Source organism: Culex quinquefasciatus, chromosome 3 (genome assembly GCF_015732765.1).
Source record: "Culex quinquefasciatus strain JHB chromosome 3, VPISU_Cqui_1.0_pri_paternal, whole genome shotgun sequence".
NCBI lineage: Eukaryota > Metazoa > Arthropoda > Insecta > Diptera > Culicidae > Culex > Culex quinquefasciatus.
The window spans coordinates 41,811,699-41,832,824 of record NC_051863.1 but is presented as its reverse complement, the minus strand read 5'-3'; the positions used below and the strand labels follow the sequence as shown (position 1 = coordinate 41,832,824).

The 21,126-nt window shown below is 37.9% G+C and overlaps 1 protein-coding gene across 8 annotated transcripts in view; it reads left to right on the top strand.

Annotated features, from left to right (window-relative positions):
• Positions 1-6,574: 6,574 nt before the first annotated feature.
• LOC6043488 overlaps positions 6,575-21,126 on the top strand; it is a 304,631-nt gene continuing 290,079 nt past the window's right edge. For all 8 annotated transcript variants that reach the window (XM_038265172.1, XM_038265179.1, XM_038265177.1 and 5 more), the window contains exon 1: positions 6,575-8,021. The gene's annotated coding sequence lies outside the window, so the exon portion shown is untranslated. The remainder of the gene's footprint in view (positions 8,022-21,126) is intronic.

Here is a 21,126-nt window from a genome sequence, read left to right as displayed (position 1 = left end):
GGACTTCAATTATAACTGATTGTGCGCGCCCCTCATCATCCCTGCACCGTAATGAAATTCACGACAAGTGCTTTCGCTTCATCCAGGTCACGGCTCAAGGCAGCAAGCAAAATGAGACAAATTAGTGTAACATTATATTTTCATTCAAAACATTCCATAAAACCTCTCTGCCTGGTAGAACATCCAGGACATCGTCACCAGACGACAACTGCGGAATTATCTTCTGCCTTCTAAATATAGTAACTGCGGTCCTTGTCTCGTGTCCTGCCCATCGCCTTCCCGCCCTCACAGGCCGAGAGAGAGAGAGAGTTCACAGAATCAGCAAAGGTAGATCATACGTGAGAATACATAGAGATGGGGTGACATCCTGCCTTCGGGGCCTCCGCACAAGGGCCGAGGCCGACGCGGGCGGCAATAAAAGTTTTATCTTGTTAGGAAATTCTCCTGCACTCTGCTTTTTTCCCACTCGGCCCATCCTTTGCTTTTGCCTAAAGTTACAATCCCTTCCTCACGTGCACACACACACACCCGTGCTTAATTTATGGTGAAATATGTAAAAGTGCCCAAAAATCTAGGATAGTGTGTGGAGTGTGTTGTCGTTTTCCTGGAACTTTCTCGGAAATTGCCAAGAAGTGCAATTTTGCTATTAATATTCAACCTGGAAGATTTATGCCTTGACAAGCTCTGTGTTTGGGAAGGAGGTCCAACTTTTCGGCAACCTCGGCCAGTAAAGACCAGTTGACTTGGTCAGGGTAGATGAAACGTACATAAAACCCGACATTAGAATTAAGGGTTCAGTTTAGTGTTGGGTAATAGTTTTATTCCGGTTCCGGTGTGACATGTGTCGGTCACAGGAAAGTTGGGGTGTAATTTGCATGATTAACTCTTTCAATACATTTATCAAAATTGCTGCTGCAGGCACGCTCTGGGAATGCAGTCCGCTTGATGCGAGTGTGGGAGTTTGAGTAGTGAGAGGGTATCATTTTTCGTAACTAGTACTTGCGTTGAAAGTTTATCTATAGAGTTGCATGGAAGTGATAATTTGTGTTAATGAATTATTCAAACGAAAATTGAAACTGAAACTGTTATGAAACCGGCAATTTTAAACTACATGTGTCGGGTTATGAAAGCTAAAACATTACTTTTAAAACAAACTATGCAGAACGTCTTCAGAATTTGGCCGTCAGGTCCTCTGCCAATCCGAAATAATTATTTGGAGAATTTGACCTAAATAAATAGGAAAAACTAACCTAATCCACCTATGTGGTTGATGCCTTCCTCACTTTTTACCAAAATGGGTAATATGAGTGGTTTGGACACACATTTCAGCTTTTTTTTAGATCCAGAAAAAAAACACAGATATAACTTATATGGTAATAACTCGAGACAGGGTTGCTAGATCTTCAATGTTTTGGACACTTTGGAAAGGCCTTTCAATTGCTTAACCAACGATGGGTCGGATGATGGATCCGGACATAGTTTACGTACATTTAAGTAAGATCCGGCTTCAAAATTGTACATAAATATCACTTAAGTGGTCATAGCTCGAGACAGGGTTGCCAGATCTTCAATGTTTTGGACTCATTGGAAAGGCCTTTCAATTACCTAACCAATGATGGGTCGGATGATGGATCCGGACATAGTTTACATACATTTAAGTGAGATCCGGCTTCAAAAAAGTACATAAATATCACTTAAGTGGTCATAACTCGAGACAGGGTTGCCAGATCTTCAATGTTTTGGACTCATTAGAAAGACCTTCTAATTACCTAACCAACGATGGGTCGGATGATGGATCCAGACATAGTTTACATACATTTAAGTGAGATCCGGCTTCAAAAAAGTATATAAATATCACTTAAGTGGTCATAACTCGAGACAGGGTGGCCAGATCTTCAATGTTTTGGACTCATTGGAAAGGCCTTTCAATTGCCTAACCAACGATGGGTCGGATGAAGGATCTAGACATCGTTTACATGCATATAATTGAGATCCGGATATTTGTGAAAACACATTTTTATACATAACTTTTGAACTACTTATCGAAACTTCAAACAATTCAATAGCGATGTATGGGACCCTAAACCAAGTCGAATGCAACTAGTTCGATCAAAATCTGTTCAGCCAGAACTGAGAAAACTCAGTGAGAATTTTGGTCACATACATACATACACACACATACACACACACAGACATTTGTTCAGTTTTTGATTCTGAGTCGATATGTATACGTGAAGGTGGGTCTAGGAGCTTTTAATAAAAAGTTCATTTTCAGAGCAGGATTATAGCCTTACCTCAGTGAGGAAGGCAAAACACGGCCAAATTTCAATGAGATGCCTTAAAAAAGATTTTTATTTCCAATGTTTAATGTTGTTTTAGAGACGAGGTTAAATTATTAAGGGTTAATTGATGAATGTTTTTTTTTTAAATATACTTTACCGACTCACCGCTGTAATTGTGTTTTTTTCTACTGCTGGATACATTTAAAGATTAAGAGCTGAGGATAAAATTAACAATACAATAATAATGATGAAAATTTAAATAGGTCCTAAAGCACTTTGGCAATTTTTATACAGAACGGTAAAAACTCGCTTAAAAACCATTTCTGATTACTTTTTTCATTTTAATGCAAAAAAAGAATAAAAAATGACAAGACAACATTTTTTCGATGGATTAACTATTGTCCCCTATGAACGAGCTGTCTAGGAGGACTTTTTCTGTCAAGAAGGACCGCGAAGTTAATTTTTTAACATTGATTTAAAATCGAATTTAAAATCCATTTTAAATCCTTTGCGGTAGTACAAAGGGTCATTGTACTCAGAAAAATAAGCTTTATCGATGTGAACAATAATATCAGCAATCTAAGCTTCATTTTAGGACCCAATTGTGTGCCCTAATGTGCTTCAAAATCACGGGTGGTCACTTTTTTTAATTTTTAGTCAGAGAGTAATTCGCTACGTTTCCACAGATCGACTTCTCAATTAATTTTTGTTTGAAATAAACTTTGTCCATGGATAAAAAAACATTTTTCATAATTAGTTTTCATTTTGTTTTGTTTAAAACTCTAACTGAACATTTTCGAAAAAAAATCTCTTGGAAATGCCAATAACTGAATTTAATTTTTGATTGCAAATTTACATGCAAGATCAAATTTTCAAGATTTGTGAAATTTCGTTTGACAAATTTACAAAATATATCAGATTTTGCACCATCTTCTAGCGCAAAAGATGATGTTTTTAAGTCCTCTACAGTCTAATGCGAGGGGCGTGACAAAGGCCTTAATATATTAATTTTTGCTATTTAATACATTAAGGAATTAAATTCCTCATGTCATTTGACATTTGACAGCGCCACACCTGCTTTGAAAACATTGGTTTGCTTTGTGTCTCTTTCGCGCGCTCGGCTGTCAAGTTTGTTTTCGTTTCGCGCTTGGTCATGGTGGATAAAAAAGAGGCGGAGGAAATTCTGGAGCATGACGATGCAAAAGTGCCATAGGCGGAGAAGTTGCAGCCGGCGGATTTTGATGACATTGGCCAGCAGCAAATCAAAAAGCTGGTAAAGTGCGGTTTAATCGATGACGAGATCCTGGGACGCGCCATGCATCGGACACTAGCAAGATTTCTTTGCAGCTGGTGGTGGCTTGTGACAGCGATGCCTTCAACAAGTCGACACCGGAGGAAATGAAATTCTGTTGTCCACTCACGCTCGGATGCAGGAGTGATTAATCCGGAAAATGGTTCAACAGCTAGGCCACTTTAACGCTCGCAGGTTCAGGATCAGGGGTCAAGGAAGAGCAACCAGGAGGGAGTGGACCATTATAATTATGAGACCATCAGGGTTGGTTACTCGAAGTGGCCTTCACTTACGTTAGGTGGTGACTTTTTGTAGATTTGATTGAAAATAGACAAATAAAAAACTCAACTCTGTTGTTTCATTTATTTCAACAAGAATCGCATCAATTGTGGCACCGACGACGGTCGTCGGTGGAACCGTGTTGAGTTGGTAATTTCCTGAAGTGTCTGGAATAAATATGCCAAGTTGCCGATCGCTAAGGACTTTGACGAGGACGTGAACAAATACACAACTTTCCGTTCCAGGGAAGAGTCCTCATCACCGTCAACCGGCGCTTGCTTTTCCACCGGGCTCATGGTAGTACCGGTGATGGAGGTCGTCACGGGACTAACGGAGGTCAAAGACTCAGCGGTGATAAAGGTGGCAACGGTAGGGACAACATCGGGGGAAACCACTTTTGATGGGCCACGTTGAACATGCCCAGCAGTTTGGCGGGAGTGGCGACGAAGAAACCAGACCGAATAAATAGGACCATTTTTGCCGAAATATGTGGCCCGCGGGAAGAAGTGGTGTCGAGAATACGTTTAAGCAAACGCAGCATTCAGGTGTGTCACAATGCGCCGCTTCCGGCTGGGCCAGCTTCGATATCGTCCCTAGTACGTCTTGGTCACTGCCCGGGATGGCTCTGCGCAACTTTCCCGGTTTGCCTGTGCCGCGCTGGCACTTATCTGCTCAAGCTGCTCTTCGAGGACGCAATTTTTTGTTACCAAACACAACAACAAACACGTGCGGTGTCAAACTGTCAAATCAATGTAGTGTAAGGAGAGGTGGCGTTGTTTTGACCGTAAACAATCGTTAATGTATTTAATTCCTGCCGTTAATTAATTAAATAATTTAATTTCTTACTATTGTCGCGCCCCTCGGTCTAATGCGACCCCATGTTAGTCAAATTTGAATGGGTGATTGCCTAATAAACTAAAAAATGATTTTTCCCCAATTTTCCCCAATTCACCCATCCTGGGCCGCCATGTTGGATTTAAAAATTCTAAATCATTTTATAGTAGTTTTGGGGGTCATAATAAAGTTCAACAATAAGAAAAAGACAACGGAAAAAATCGTGATTCGATTGTCTTAAGTTTTGAATATCCGAAGTGAAATTTTGCCAAGACCTTCGGATAATTGTGTCTCACCTGTAAAAAATCGAACACTGTGAACGTTTTTGGTTTATTGTACCTTTTCAAAAAAAAAAAAAAAAACTCCAGATATATCGACTCAGAATCAAATTCTGAGCAAATGTCTGTGTGTGTGGTGGGATGTTGATAAAAAAAATGCACTGGGTTATCTCGGCACTGGCTCAACCGATTTTGTCTGTTTTGGTCTCATTCGATCCGTCTTGGTCGCATAAGTCTCGATTAAAAATTATAAAGCTTAGTTAAGCACTTCAAAAGTTATGCTAAAAAAAACGATTTTAACAAAAGTCCTGAAAATTGTAAAAAGGGAGGTTTTTGTTATATGTACATTTTTAGAAAGGTATTGAAAAGACCTTTCAAACTAATTCAAAGGATTGAAGATCTGACAACCCTAACAAAAGTAATAAGCGCTTAAGTGTTATTTATGCACTTTTTGGAAGCCATATCTCAGATATTTTGATGAAAACATTGTTCGGATCTATCATGCGACCTGTGGTTGTATAGGTTATCAAAATACCTTTCAAACGAGTTCAAAATGTTGAAGATCTGACAACCCTATCAAAAGTTATAAGCACTTAAGTGTTCACTGATAATACGCCACACATGAATTATTGAATAAAACCACATCATAGATCTAATTGGTTTGTGTTTCAACATCAATCCAAATCACAATAAAATGCAATTGTTTGTGCGATTGACTTTTTGATATATTTTGACACGTTATTTTCATTCGGGTGGCTCAAGCTTTTCAAGTGTTTTGCTCATGAATTTGTCCCAGTGTCTTGAACTATTCAAAGTGACGTGGAAAACACTTGAAATTGATCTTAAGATCTACACAAAACAAGCACTTTTCAAAGTCAACGTGATTTCCACTTGAATTTAATGTGTTATAAGCACACAAGTGCCCTGAAATATGAAGATCTGACTACCCAATGGTATCGTCATTCACTTTTCCGGTATGAATTATGAGTCAAATTGATAGAACACTGAAAGTTCCGCCCTTTTGTGTCTATTTTGGGTAGCATTGCCCTTTAAATGTTAGGAAGGCAACAACCACATTAGGGTGGATAAAGTAACGTTTTTTGAAATAAATATTTATTTGGCCCCCTGATTTTTCGAGCCGATTTTTGACAATGACTTTTTAGTTATTTGTACAGAAATAACCACCATGCAACTCCGCCAAATTCCCGTACGTGTGAAACCTCAAAACATCAATTTTTCACTTTTCTCGACAAAACGTTTTATTGAACTTGTACTTTAAATTCACCACGCACGAACTCGCGCTTTCTCCTGCCCAGCATCCGCTCGGGCAGCTGTTCCACCACAAACTCACTCTCTCCTCTCTAGACTCAGTCTAGTCTAGTAGACTGTTCAGCGCGCTCTCACTCCGCGCACCACGTGCTCCAGAGACTGCTCGACTTTTGCGAAGGCGCGCAAACAAAAAAAAATTCAAATCGCACCAATCAGCTGGCCCGGGTTCGCGTCCCCGCTAGACGAAATGGTGAGTTTGCGTGCGCGCGGTTCTGGCTCGGAAGTTCGACACTACCAACTCGGAACCTGTGCCGTCGGGTTGGCTTCAGTAGTACAGTAGACAGCACCGCGTTCGTTCGTTCGCCGCCGCCGTTCGATCCAAGTGGACAGAACTTTTGAGGAGAAGAAATTAAAGGATATAGTAATCTGTTGGACCCCCCCTTTTTCGGACAGGAGTTCCGCGAGCAGCGGAGTGCGGGGTGCTCTTCCCGACGAATCGGCTTGCTACTGGCAAAGTTGAGTCTTAAGTGGAGGTCGGACTGAAGTTAGCGTTAAACTGTGGGGAAGGATTAAGGACGACGTGGTTGGTGAAGCAACGGTGAATCTTCCGGTGTTGGTTCGGATTTCGGACGTTGAGTGGTTCGAGGATTGACGACTCACGTCTAACCAACTTTTGCGGAGTTTGGCGAGTGTGTGCGTGCAATTAACGGGTACAGGAATTTCCCGGAATTACTGTACGTGAGTGGGTGGTTGGTGTAACCAACCGAGATGTAATGGAGGCCTACGACGGTGGGTTGATTTTCCTACTGTTTATGGATAGTGAATGGCTGGAACGTGATTTGGGGCGCGTTGAGGTCGCGAAACTTCGCGTAGTTGATTTGGTGGAGACGCATGGTGTGGGTTGGTGAGAAATCGATTCCCGAAGAAACGACAATATCCGGAAGTTACGAGAGCACTTCCTGCCCAAATTAGTGATGTGTAGTGCGATGTGAGATTGATGTAATTCTGCTCCGACAGAGATTAACCAAGCGGAGAAGGAATCTGTGCACCACAGGAAGCCCATTACGAATATTAATGAGTGTCTCTTCAAATTTAATTAGTGTTAATTAGTGTATCCTCCAACGGCGAAGTCTACGTCAATAGCCTAGTGGCAATATATGTTAAACGACTTAAGCCCCGTTAGCTTTAGTGAGAAAAAATAAAGTGCGTCCCGTAGCTCCAAGTGAGACGTAGAATCACAGATAATAGATAACCCAGCAAAACTAGTCGAAAAGGAAAACTTCCCCCCTGCAGTGTTGGGATAAAAGTGCTTCATCGGAAATATCCTCGCAGGACGTTACATAACCTTCCACCAGAAGACGACGACGACGGAAGAACCGTTCCGGAAGGAAAATCCGACGCGGAAAAAAGGGGGAAAACAAAGTGTGGCCATTTCCCTCCCATTCAGCGGGGTAAGCGGATAAGCAAGTTCACATAACGATTAATTGGATTAAAACAAAGGTATCACTATACAAAGTCAACCGTAACCAGGCCGGAAAAGTGAATGACGAAGAGGACGACGAGGAAAAACAGCGGAAAAGTGTCAAACGGAATGAAGGGTGTCCTGTGAGAAATAGTGTGTCCAACGGTGTGAATCCTGCTGGAAACTGAGAAGCAAACTGAGTTTTATATAGAAGCAAGACAGGAGGTTGGTTGAAATCCTTTCGGTTGTGCGGCTTGGTGAGCCGCGTCCAGCCAGGACGGATTGTCTGACACCCACTGGCAGTTGATGGAATGCCGTCGCAAAAGGTAAGGGTTGGTTTCCGTTGACCTGTTTTTGGAATCGTCTTGGGGTGGGACAGCTGAGAGGGATTTGCATGGTTTCGAAAGAAGAATGAGATGTGATGGGTAGGATTTGTGCTGCTAGGCTGTATGCAGATGTTGTACAAGAAGGGAATCAGACATGGCTGAGTGACTGAGCAGCTTGTGAAACGAATTACGTAACGTTGTGATTTGAACAGACGTGCCGTGCTTAAGATTGGCAGTGACCTTAACATTAAGTGGGCTAATCTCTGTCAACTCGCACAGCTGTTGGTCCAAACTTCTTTTCGATTATGATATCGATTAATAAACTTGACAAATCTGTATTCCTTTAAAGTTTGATTTTTGAAAATAAGCTTCATTGTTGGTAAAATCTGCTGAAACTTGAAATATCTTTACACAGTCCAACAAGATTTTTATGTGTGGTGTAACCAATCTCAAGTTGCTGCTTACTCGAAATGTTAAAAGCAAAAAATGAATTACCCCTCTATTGGGCAATTTTTTTCGAAAGTTTTTATTTTTCCCGTGTTTAGACCGAGCCACGTAGTCCAGAAGTAACGCTTCCGCCTCGTAAGCGGTAGATCGGGGTTCAAATCCCGGCTCGGACCAACACAACTGGTGATCTTTTCCTTTCTGAAATCGATTGCTTAGTATAGGGAAGGTAGTGTATCGTCACAAACTGGACCTTATCACGACACCTTAGGGAGGCGACCTATGGAATGTTAACATTAACCTTAACATGTTAACATTAAGTTGAGAATGAAACTGCCACTGAATCCGCTTTGTAAATGCCGGCCCCGATACTCTTCAAGGGTGTTCCCTTCAGGAACTGGGAAAGATTTACTTTTACTTTACGTGTTCAGGAGGTCATTGTGAGCAACTTTTGTTCAACGCAAAACTTTACTTCTCTTGTTTTATGTTTTTCTTGTTTCATTTTTAGTATTTTAATTTGCATTTATCTCGTTTAGTTTATGTTTGTTTTTGGTAGTATTTGGCCTATTCTACCACCTCCTATCATTACATTTTGCCTATCTAATTTTTTCATGTTTTAACAGTACCTTTTTTTCAATTTTTTGCTTGTTTTTCATATGTTCTGCTATAAGATGGCACCATTATCACTTAAATTGTAAAAAATGCGTAGAGACACAGTCATTTTTTTTTATGTCCGCCTTGTGGGCAGATATTGGGATTAGTTCACCTCGACCGTCCTAGCGACTATCTTTTGTGATTCCCTGTTATACTCTTAAGGCTGCAATTTTTGCTCGAATCTTATTGAGAAGAATCAAGCTATATGTTTACAGTCTTTTTTCCAATGCACATATACACTGGTAGAGTGCGCCTGAACGCAGTGCGTTGAAGCGTGGTTGTGCGAAAGGAAGAATTCTCCTCTCGTGTTTTTTGAGTCCGAACACTCATCGTATCTGTTAGCGCATCTTCGGCTAGTTGGCCAGTCAACTATCTTCCGAAGTGCACAGATCAGCCGAAGCTAAGTAGTTGTAGTTGACCTAGCGAAGGAGAAATGAGCAACTTTTGAAGAATTGTTGTGGCTCGCAGGCTGTTGATGTCTAACTACAAATGATGAGGACGGACGGGGACTGGAGACGGTCCCTGTTGGCTATTTTTAGATCTCTCCCCTTTGTCATCAGTTTTTTCGGCTCTCTCGTATTGACCCGACTGTCGTCAGTTGGCATTGGAGCTCTTCGCCGAGTAGTCCATTTTTGACTAACTCGAGGTTTCTCCAAAGCGCAGACAGCAGGGAAAGAAAAACCTGTACTGATTTTGCGGGATGACCAAAGCTCCAAAGCTGCCACCCGAGGATTGAACCTCTGACCTTCCGCTTGTTAGGCGGATCCCGTAACCACTCGACCACGGGAGGTTGGCCACAGTCATAGTGGGACACTAGAAAAATTACTACATACTACATACTTCTTTTTACTTAAAATATAGGAAATTTTAGTTAAAAACATATTCAAAGTTGACCCCTAAAAAATTAAATTTTTTTTAAAAAAACATTGCCAATGTTACATAAAACAAGTAAAACTTCCAACCCATACATTTTCTAAAATTTTAGGAGTTCTTCTTTCCATTGCTTTTTAAAGATCGAAAATTGGTTGAAAAATGGATTTTTGGCGATTTTTTAAATCGAAGCCCGTCTAAAGGCAGGGTTGGGTTGTAGAGAGTTAAAAAGAATCACATTTTAGAACATTCTATCAAAATGTGGGTAGTCCTTTCCACATTTGAAACTTTTAAGTGCTCTAGAAACTTCTGTCCTTATTCGAACTCGATTTTTTTTTTCTAAAGAATATGTTGATAATGAAGTTTTTTGCTGAGGAAGTTAGGCCACAGGGTGGTTAGGCCTTCCATTTTCAGACTTGAATTGTAGTTAATTTTTCACAAAATTCGCTTCGATATAAAAATAACCCAAAAATCAATTTTTCAGAAAATTTTTGATCTTTAAAAAACTGTTGAAATTTTAGAAAACTGACTGCCATTGTATTTTAAATAATATGACTTTCAGGGGTTAACTTGGGCTTTGTATTTTACTAACTTTTCCAATATTTTATGCACAAATACGTTTGTAGTATTTTTTGTAATGTTCCAGACTATGCCTCTATGCATTTTTACAATTTAAATGATAATGGTATCATTCTGTAGCAGAAATTGTGAAAACAAGCAGAAACTAGAAATGCAAAAGGTGAATGATAGGAGGTTGTAAAATAAGCCGATTCCTATCAGAAATAAACATTATTCAAAAATAAAAAAAAATCAAATTAAGGGGAAATATACCCTTTTTCAGCCTATTTCTATTATCGGCCTATCAGCTCTTTGATCGTGAATTACAGCTTTCATAAAGCGCTTTTGACTGTTGCAAAGTAATAAATATCTCAAACAAAAGTGAGCAAGCAACTCTCCATTGTTGATACGTCTGAAAAGTGGCAAAAGTGATGAGAATTGGTCGAACGGTTCAGACTGTTTGTACTAAATACGTACTAAAAATTAAACAAGACAAAAAAAAACACAAAAAATTTATAGTTTTTCGTAAAACGAATTTTGCTCAAGGTGACATCCTGAAATGTCCTGAAAAAAAAAACCGGGCATTGAAGGGTTAGTTTCATATTTCATAAAAAAAACGTAAAATGATACTTTTTTTTAATAAATTATGAATTTGCTCGATTGTTGAGGCAATTGCAAATCTCTTTTTACACCTTGGCTACCATCCACCCTGGGATTCGAACTGACAACCTATAAGGCTATAGATTATTAGTCCAACTGCCTACCAGCGACTCCACCGAGACATGACCCAGGTAGAGTGGAAATTATGCCTCTCATAAAAAAAACATACAGGAAAATTTGGGTTTTGAGTGTAAACCAAAAAAGCGTCAAATGTCCAGGTAGAAATATTGAACTGATTTTCAATGTCAAGAAATGAAAAATTTATGACATTTTTAAAAAATCTTTCCGACAACCTTTTTTCGAATTTTTGAAGTCAAATCTTTCTTTTCAAATGCTCGTATACAATTTAATTTTAACCTTTATGAAAAAGATAAAGTATGGAAAAATAAAAATAAGTTGGCCCTATTTAGTAAAATTACTGAATGAAAATGTATTGCTGTTTGAAGTCCTGGAATCCTTCGATGTTATTGTTTCTAAAAAATTTCTGGGAGTTTCTTGGCCGAAATAATTAGACCCGTTTTTTTTGTTTGGCCATTAGGGTGGTCCAAAAATGGCAATTTTCGTCGATTTTTGCAATAAACCACATTTAAAAAACAAAATCGATTTTAGCTGTCTTGAGTACAAACGAAAGTGTATAAGATTGGCTTTTAGGGAAAAAAGTTCAAAGTTTCAAATATCTAGCCTAACATTTTAAAAGGTCAAATGAAAACATAAAATGCTATTTTGAAGATCTCCGTACCAAAGAGCCTATGTCTGAAAATATTGTTATCAAATTCCTCGAAAAATTTTACATAACATATCAAAAAATGGTGAAGTTATGTGTTTAATATTCCCAGATACGATTTTTGAAAATACGGTATCTCAGAATGTCAAATGGAGAGGCATTGAAAGTCAGACATAATTGCGTTCTTAACTGAATTAGGTTCAAATTATAAGTGCGACAATACTATGATCCGACTAAATGGAATTCGTGATTTTCTAATATAAACAAAAAAAATTGAAGTGGCAATTGATGAAAATATAAAATTTGTTTGATATATTTGTTATCAAAACAAGTGCAGTTCAGACTCGACTATCCGAAGGCTCGATTTTCCAAAGTTTCGATTATTCGATGTTCGATTATCCAATGGTTTGAGTGGGACTCGAAACGGATAATCGAAACACGAACAAAAAACAATATTAGTTTGTTTTTCTTGATTTAAAGATCAAATTCGAGTTGCGACCCTATTTTAGTGAAATTGGAATAGTTGATTGTCAATTAAGTGATATTTTTTCATTATTTCATCCCTTCCATTTGGGCAGCTTGGATTTAAAAAATCTAAATCACTTTAGCATAATTTAGGGGTCGTACCTAAGCTCGACAATCAAAAATAAGACAACGAAATAAAAATTAAATTGTGATTCGATTATCCGAAGTAAATTTTTTCCGAGGTCTTTGGATTATCGAGTCTGGTATTTAAAAAACCTGTTTATTATGTTTAAAAATGTATAATAAGAAAAGCTTTGCTACAAATAAATGTTGAAGTGTTCAAATTGGCAGGTGTGAACAACAAAAAGATTTATTTTGCTAAAACCATGTTTCATACAAGTTTACAACTGTATGGAAATTTGCAACAATCACAGTTCTGTGGTACAACTGTTAGCATTTCTGTTATTTTGGTCGTATCGAAATGATGAAATAATTCTTATAATTCTTATGAATTGCATTTTTTAGTCTGTATTTGTCGCAACAAGGAGATTTAAAATAAAAATATATCTTAAGAAAGCACAATAAGGACAAAAAAAAAGAATAAACCAATCAGATTACAACGCTTGTTTTTGTGACACAGATTTTCTATCATTTGTACAGTGTTTTTGATTAATTACATAATATTTTGAAGGATTAAGTTTTTAAATATAATTATATTATTTAATAAAAGACTTACTTGTATTAGCTGCTCTAGCAATCTGTGCGAAAAGTTTGCCAAAACGCTTGTCTAAAATTTGAGTGGCAGTACAGGTGTTCTCCTAAATTAGTTTTTTATTGGCATGCTCGCCGGCTGGTTCATCTTACTACCATCCAGTGTCTTCTTCTCTTGGGAAGACGTAAACATTGTAACTTCTGTTTGCAGCAGGAAATTGCATTTAAAATCTTGTTTGCCACACCACAACACAACATTTCATCACTAAGCAATGATTAAAACAGTTAAGGTGCACTTAAATTTGGAAATTCGTGAATAATTCATAATTTTTAGGTCATGGTGAGATTTATTATTCTACGGTTCAAAATTCATAATTTAACTCAAATAAAAATATCATTTAGGAAAATCAACAAAAACATCCACAAATCGACAGAATCGTAAAACTCCAATTAAAACGTGGTAACAATCCCCGATTTTGATCACTCGAATGATTTATTTTTCATTCGTACCAGGCAACAGCGATCAAGCCAATAATTTGCCCGTTTGTTGAGAATGCATGCCTTTCATCGCTAGAAAATCGAACAGAGGTTCGATTTTGGCTTTGCAAAGTGAGTGCTATTTATAAAAATATCACCCCAAATTGACAAGCCAAATCCCACGATTAACCAACAATATTTCGGCGCTCTCGACCACATCACATTTCGGTACAAGATTTAATGTTCCGTGCCGTGATTTCCTCCCGACCTCCCTGAGATTTGCCTCTGATCCCGGCGCACACACAAAGGCATGCCATCGATGCACGGTTGGCTGATTTTCCCCTGCGAATTTTCCATAAGAGCGATTCGGAAACCGACCTGTGCTGGGTAGTGTGTCTCTCCTCCTTCTCTCTACTATTCTGTGTATATAGTTGGACGAGAATGCGAATCTGAATTTTGTTTACAAAAGTCTGCCAAAAAGTTTTCATTCTTTAGATTTTGCCCTCACATGAAGTACAACGGAAATTTGTGTTTTTTTTTTGGAAAAAATCGGAATCATCCTCAAAATCTGATTAACAAGTTATAATTTGAATTATTCTCAAAAATATTTCCACCAAATCTTGAACCCACTGTCCAAAAGTTGGAAAACTCATTCTTGCAGTTTTCTTGAAACTGTGCTCAACAGCAATCTGCATTGTGGGTGGTGTGGTTTTTCGCTTCATCTTCATTGTGCTGCGGTCGGATAACTTCTCTGTACGTACACTTGCAGTACAACAACCCCCGGCAGGGCTGCGGAAGTTTTCCCGACAAGTATCTACCAGCTAGCTCTAGCTCCACGACGACTGAGGCAATAAATATGGCAAGGTAAGCGCAGCGATACATCAAAATTGTTTTCAAACTGTTGGGCAAGAAAAAAAAGACGGGACTGTCTGTGTGAAAATGAAAAGCTTACAGTAGGAGTGATTTTATGTTTTTATTGGAGGTTATGTGGATTTGACCTGATTTGTAGAATGGAATGCCTGTATTTTATTATCTTTTTGTATAAGTACAATTTACTACAGGATTTTTATAAATAGATTATTTCTACAATGATGCAAGAGATAACATTTACTATTTTATCATTATATTTCATGACTTTTTTTTATTTTTTAAACAATTTTGAATCTTCATAAAAGCATTGGATACTAGAAATCTTAAATCTTTAATCTCAATTTTGAACAATCTTGGATTGAGGATTAAAAAAATTACTCACATTCTAACTCTAGTTTACTGTTGTTTTTTTTTTGCTTGTTGGCTGATTGGTACCACTGACCTACAAGAATTGACAAGAATAACTCCACAAGCTCAGCATGGGAAGCATGAACTGTGGGGTTCCTAGAAACACGTGCACTTTGAAATTTTCAAAAATAAAATGGGGTTTCTCCAAAGATTGTATGTGTAGGACGGTCATAGCCACATAAAGACAAACGAATTCAAAAACCTCAAAATCACTTAAGACGACAACGCAAAGAAAGCATTCCAAACACTTAAAGACAGTTTGTCATCGAATGATGTACTCGAATTTACAGACTTTACCAAACCTTTCATTCGTACAACAGACAGATCTAATGTTGCATCATTGAAAAACCCATAATATTCATTTCCCATACACTTTCAAAAACAGAAAAAAATGTGCAACTAATGAAAAGATAAAGACAAGGCAAGACAATTAAAAGATCTGGACATTGACAAGACAAGACATTGTTGATTAAGAAACTCATCGGAACGCATATGAGAACACGATGCAATTGCTAAAAGTATGTAACTTTTCATCAATGATCAAAATGCTACGAACCTTCATCAAAAATTGCGAAGAATGTAATATCAAAAATACAATAGACATCCAGGTTCTCGTTGATATTTTTTCTTTTTAATTTCTAGATCAATCACTTATATTTAAGACGCAATTTACCCTAACAAATTGTAATCGACAATGAAAGTTTTTTTCATATCAAATCAGAATCATCATATACCGAACTCAAGTTCTCAGATCCGAAACTAACGGACAAGTCTAGAGAAGTCATTCTACCATTAGGGAATTAGCAAGATGTCTACTTAAAGAAAATCCAAGACTAGATTCTTATGATCTAATACAAACTGTTGTTCACAAATACTTAACACAGTCCACTTATGCATAAAAACCACCCTACACAACGTATGTATATATATAGGTGAAAGAAGTGAATTAACTTCCGATGAACAACAATGCTGATCAAAACTATGGAAAAATTTGAAAAATATTCAGAACAAAAGAAGCATCAATCCCACAAGATAAATAATATCCATTCTACGTAACTAATACAATAGTAGACGGAAGAACCAAGGAAACCTAAGTAGAAATAAACCAATAACTGTCAAAGAAAATCACGATACTTATATTACTGATTCACACGATAGGAAAATTAATAAAATGAACATTAATTCTAATAGATAAATTCATTTTTCAGGGTTCTTTTCGTCCAAATGGTTAACACAGAATTAAGTATACACGACCGTACGAACAGTTTGTACACATTTTGTATCTAATAGAGATTACAGCAACAGCACCCGGATGCTTAATGGAACATACCTCATTCGATTCAATAGCTGCAACCTACAAGTCAACGGAGAAATCTACGCAAATTATCAAGCCACTATTCAACCTCACATCTAACAACCCACTAGTGGTTTAACTGTCGAAGAGTATGATCTCATCGACGCCGAGATCCTACGAGAATCAACCCTCAAACACCGCAAGCAAATTGAGACCTTTCAACCTTCAGCATCGGCACCATCTCTTTAATCTTGATAGAGATATCGAAGAAGGATAAGCATCAGAGAAAAGTGGGGCAAGACATGTGTGTGTATGGTTTTACGGGCAGTTGTTCTCCTTGTCCCGTATGGTTGTCTTACCCCACTTTCCCCTTTCTTGAATCGCGACATCGCAATGCAGGAACAGTTAATAACTTCAGCACCACCAGCTGAACAAACTGACACGTCAATTCAAGAAAGATACCCAGAGACATCCAAAAATCTTTCTACACCTACTCAATACCGAAACGTTAACTTTATACGTTAACGTTAACTTTGTAGAACTTTGTTATTCAAGAAGAGGAAAATGAATCATAAAGGATAAAGGTATCAAACAATCAAGACCATGTTCACGACTCATATGCTAATCAGTCCATAACGTCCATAACCCAAACAATAACCTCGAGCCAATTATCATACGGAAGCCTCTTGACAACTAGTTCACCACTTTCCCGTGTGTCCCGGCTGAACTTGAAATAGTACCAAGGAAACAGTAGCATAAACACCGATAATGGAGAACCATAAATTGTCGTAAACCCAAAACATCGATTGACCGAACATCCGTTGCACTTGATCACGCCACGCGCCTATAAGCCCGTCTGTTTTAGGAGTTTGAATCACTACCATCACCCAGGAGTTTTCACGTCTACAAGTCCAGAGTCATCGCGAGCCTCAGTCTTCAGCTTGGAATCACTACACCGTTAGGATTATCATTCATCGAGTTACCATCTACAGGAAATCTACAAGTCAATACAACAAGCCAACGAGCATCGAATCAAAGTGAAAAAAAAAATCATTTTAAAAAAATCCTGTAAGAATTCATTTTGTATAACAAACAGTCTATGCTTAGAGTTTGAACCACGATCATCACCCCGAGTCTACACATTTAACGTCTAGAGTCACTACAAGCCTCAAGTCTTTAGCCTGGAACCTCTTGATCACTAAGTTCCAAGTTCATCAAGTCTATCTTCTACAAGTCTAATAACCAACGAGCATCATCACCAACGTTATCAATCAGCCAACGAGCAACAAGAATGGACAGCCCTATGAAACACTATGCCCTAATATAAGTTATAGTTTTTGATCAGTTTTCTTCACTCTTGATGTTTTCACTTTTGCTAGTTATCTGTTCTTCACTTTGTTTCACCTTTTGTTTTACTCACAGAACACTTGTGTACTTCATCATCGATCATGAGTTGCGGGATGCCGTCAGGGTGCTGCGGAGCGCGTGTTCGGTTGTCCACAGCAAAACAAAGCAGTTGGCAAGCTGCGTGTAAAATACCCGTGTGTAAAAGAAATTTTGCATTGTTTTATGAAATTTTATGTAATGTTACATCCACAAAATTTGTTATTTAATATGTAGCCCATCAGTTAAGTGTGGGAAACTTACTTGAGCGTATTGTAATGTTCGTATAGACGTTCAACCCACCATCGGTCTGATGGCCGTGCTGGCTAAGGCGCCAGCTCTATCTGTGAGTGCTGGGTTTGAATTTTGAATTCTGCACAAGCAGTGTGTAAACTAAGTGACTTTTTTTAACAAAGCTGGATTCTTTTGTAAGTAATTGTACCGTCAGATTTTATGACGTGTCTCCTTGGTTGTTCGGAAGTAACAATGTTGAATCTTCTCGGGATGGTGGCTGTTTCTTTTCCTGTAGGCGGATGGCGTTGTCATTTTTAGATAACGTTTTCCACTTTTCCTTCAACGAACTACTGTATCGAATTGCTGGGCGAAATTGATCGCGGTCTACTTTTAGACAATGACTCAGCATTTTTCCACTTTTGCACTTCCGGCTTCCGGCTGCAGAAGTTAGGTTAATCCGTTTTAACTCTGATTACATTTATTCAACTTTCACTTGATTGCTCGATGGCTGTTGATTTTTGTAGCTCGTTGGCTGATTATGCTCGGTGTTTACTCAGACTTGTAGAAGATAGACTTGATGAACTTGGTCCTCAGTATCGAGCAGGTTTCAGGCTCAACACTTGAAGCTTGTTGTGACTCGAGAGTTTAGACGTGTAGAGTCGGGATGATGATCGTGATCCAAACTCTGAAAACAGACTGACTTTCCTCGGCTGGATGACAGGAATTTATAAGAGTCTTAATTCGCGATTAAAAGCTCAAAAATTCCGACAGATGGCGCAAAGCATCGAAGAATGACGATTCAAATTTTCGCTGTTCGGTTACATAGGAATGCAAACTAAAAATTGAATTTACAGCTCTTAGAACAACTTTTGAGAAAAAATTCAAGTAGTACGAGTGTAAACTTTTTAAAACTAAACTCTATAAATTAACGCAATAAAAAAAATCGAAAAAAAAAATTTTGAAAAAATAATATTGTATAAATGATAGAGCATCAAAAGTTAACAAAGTATCAGCTCGAATTTTTGATCAAAAGTTGTTTTGAACGCTGGAATTTAACAAAACATAATTCGCATACATAACCTCAAAGGGCGGAAATTTCAATCGACATTCTTCGCTCTGTTCTGCTATTCAACACTAGGTGTCGCATGTCGTTTGGCTCTTGGACGGCAGTTATGATGTCATTCTAGGTGAGCGGTATGATCGGTTGCGACGGATGTTTAGCCTATCAATGTTTTGGTTTTACGACAATTTTATGTTTCTTCATTATCAATATTATGCTACTGCTTCCCGGTATGGTATCAAGTTCAGTAGAGTCACACAGGAATGCTTGATTGGCTAGTGGCTTCTGAATATTAATCAACTCGGGTTGTTTGGGTTATGGATTGATCAGCGTTTCGTTCTGTTAGCGTTTTTTTTACACGAAAACATTCAATTGCTAAAAAAAAACAAAAAAAATGGACGACAAACAGCCTTTTAGTACAGAATTATATCATCAAAATACTTTTGAAATTGATAAAAAAAAGTGAAATTGAAGCAACCAATTCATTAAAGGGTTCGCTGTTGAGCGTTGAAGTTTTTATTCGTGATTAAAAGCTCAAAAATTCCGACAGATGGCGCAAAGCATCGAAGAATGACGATTCAAATTTTCGCTGTTCGGTTACATAGGAATGCAAACTTAAAATTGAATTTACAGCTCTTAGAACAACTTTTGAGAAAAAAATCAAGTAGCACGAGTGTAAACTTTTTGCCCTCTATAAATTAACGCAATAAAAAATATTGAAAAAAAAAAAATAATTTTGCAAAAAAGAATATTGTTTAAAATGATAGAACATCAAAAGTTAACAAAGTATCAGCTCGAATTTTTGCTCAAAAAATATGTTGAATACTAGAATTCAACAAAACAGAATTCGCATACATAACCTCAAAGGGCAAAAATTTCAATCGACATACTTCGCTCTGTTCTGCTACTCAACACTAGGTGTCGCATGTTGTTTAGCACACAATTTTTTTTACTGAAGTTTCATCTACTGAAATTTCAGTACACGATTCAGTAATTTAGATTTTACTGAATTCTTAACATAGGTTTCTACGTGCGCATGTATTGTGTGTACGTACAAGAGAAAGATTGAGGTTGAATTTTGTCCAGCCAGCAAAATCAGATGGTGCGCTAGTGTGCGTACGCGAAACGTCATAAAGCTCTATAACTGATATTTGTCACTTTGATAGATGATTTACTGAAATTTCAGTAAAATGGTTGTCAAAACAACTGCAAATTTGATTTTGCTTGCCATTGAAAATGTTTCCAGCCTACTGTTATTTATACATTTATTTCATCAATCGTCCAAACCTAAAAAACAGGTGGTTAGCATCGATGCACTTGTTATTACCATTTTTCTTACCTTGGTTTCTAAAGATCACAATACAAAGTAAAAAAACACAACATTTTTGAGAGAGGATTTTCTCTCGACAGCATCCAAACAATAAGTCATAAGTGACATTTCAGTTTGACAGATATGCAGTTACTGATTTTCAGCAATTTTGTTCATTACCGAATTTCAGCAAAAGTGATGATTACTGAATCGCATTCAGTTAATTATATTATTGAAATGGCAATCCAAACTTTGCTGTGTTGTTGTTTTGTTCTTGTTCTTTGTTGTTTTTTTTGCAACGGTTTTATTAAATTTCATAGTGACTGTTAATTCTGTCCAATTTATAATAATTGAAATGATTCCAAAATCGTTAATTTTGTTTTCGACTTCACTGTAAATGTTTTCATTTTCAAACTGTTGACTATTTTGGAAACATTTAAATGTTTACAAATTCGTCAGCATAGAGTTACCGGATTAGCTTACAGGATTTTTATCTGTGTAGAAGCGTATATTATTCAGTAAAAAAAATCTGTTGGCATTTTCCTTATTGGAACTTCATAAAACTCGATCAATATGAGTAAGGCGGAATAATCCACCAATTATGTGTTCATCTTTCCCCTCCCCGAAGCAATAACCTTTCAATCTTTGATACTCATCAACGACGACAACAGCACAATAAGCTAATATCTTTTCAAAATCTACTACACTCAAGTCAATTAATTCGTTTTCTTGTCCTTCCTGTGGGGACCGCCAAGGTGCCTATAAAGTAGGTACCTGTTTGACTTTCCTATCAGGCAACCAATTTGTAAATCAAACATGAGCAATAAACTTGGGGGGAGACCCAAACTCGCTTGGGGGTCCCCGGGCTTGTCACCGAAGGTCTCTACGAATCAACCGCCAAATCTCTCCCACGGGGGTGTGCGTCGAACACTTTTCGATTAATCCCCTCCCAAAAGTTCGCCGTCGGCTCAGGGGAGACCGTTG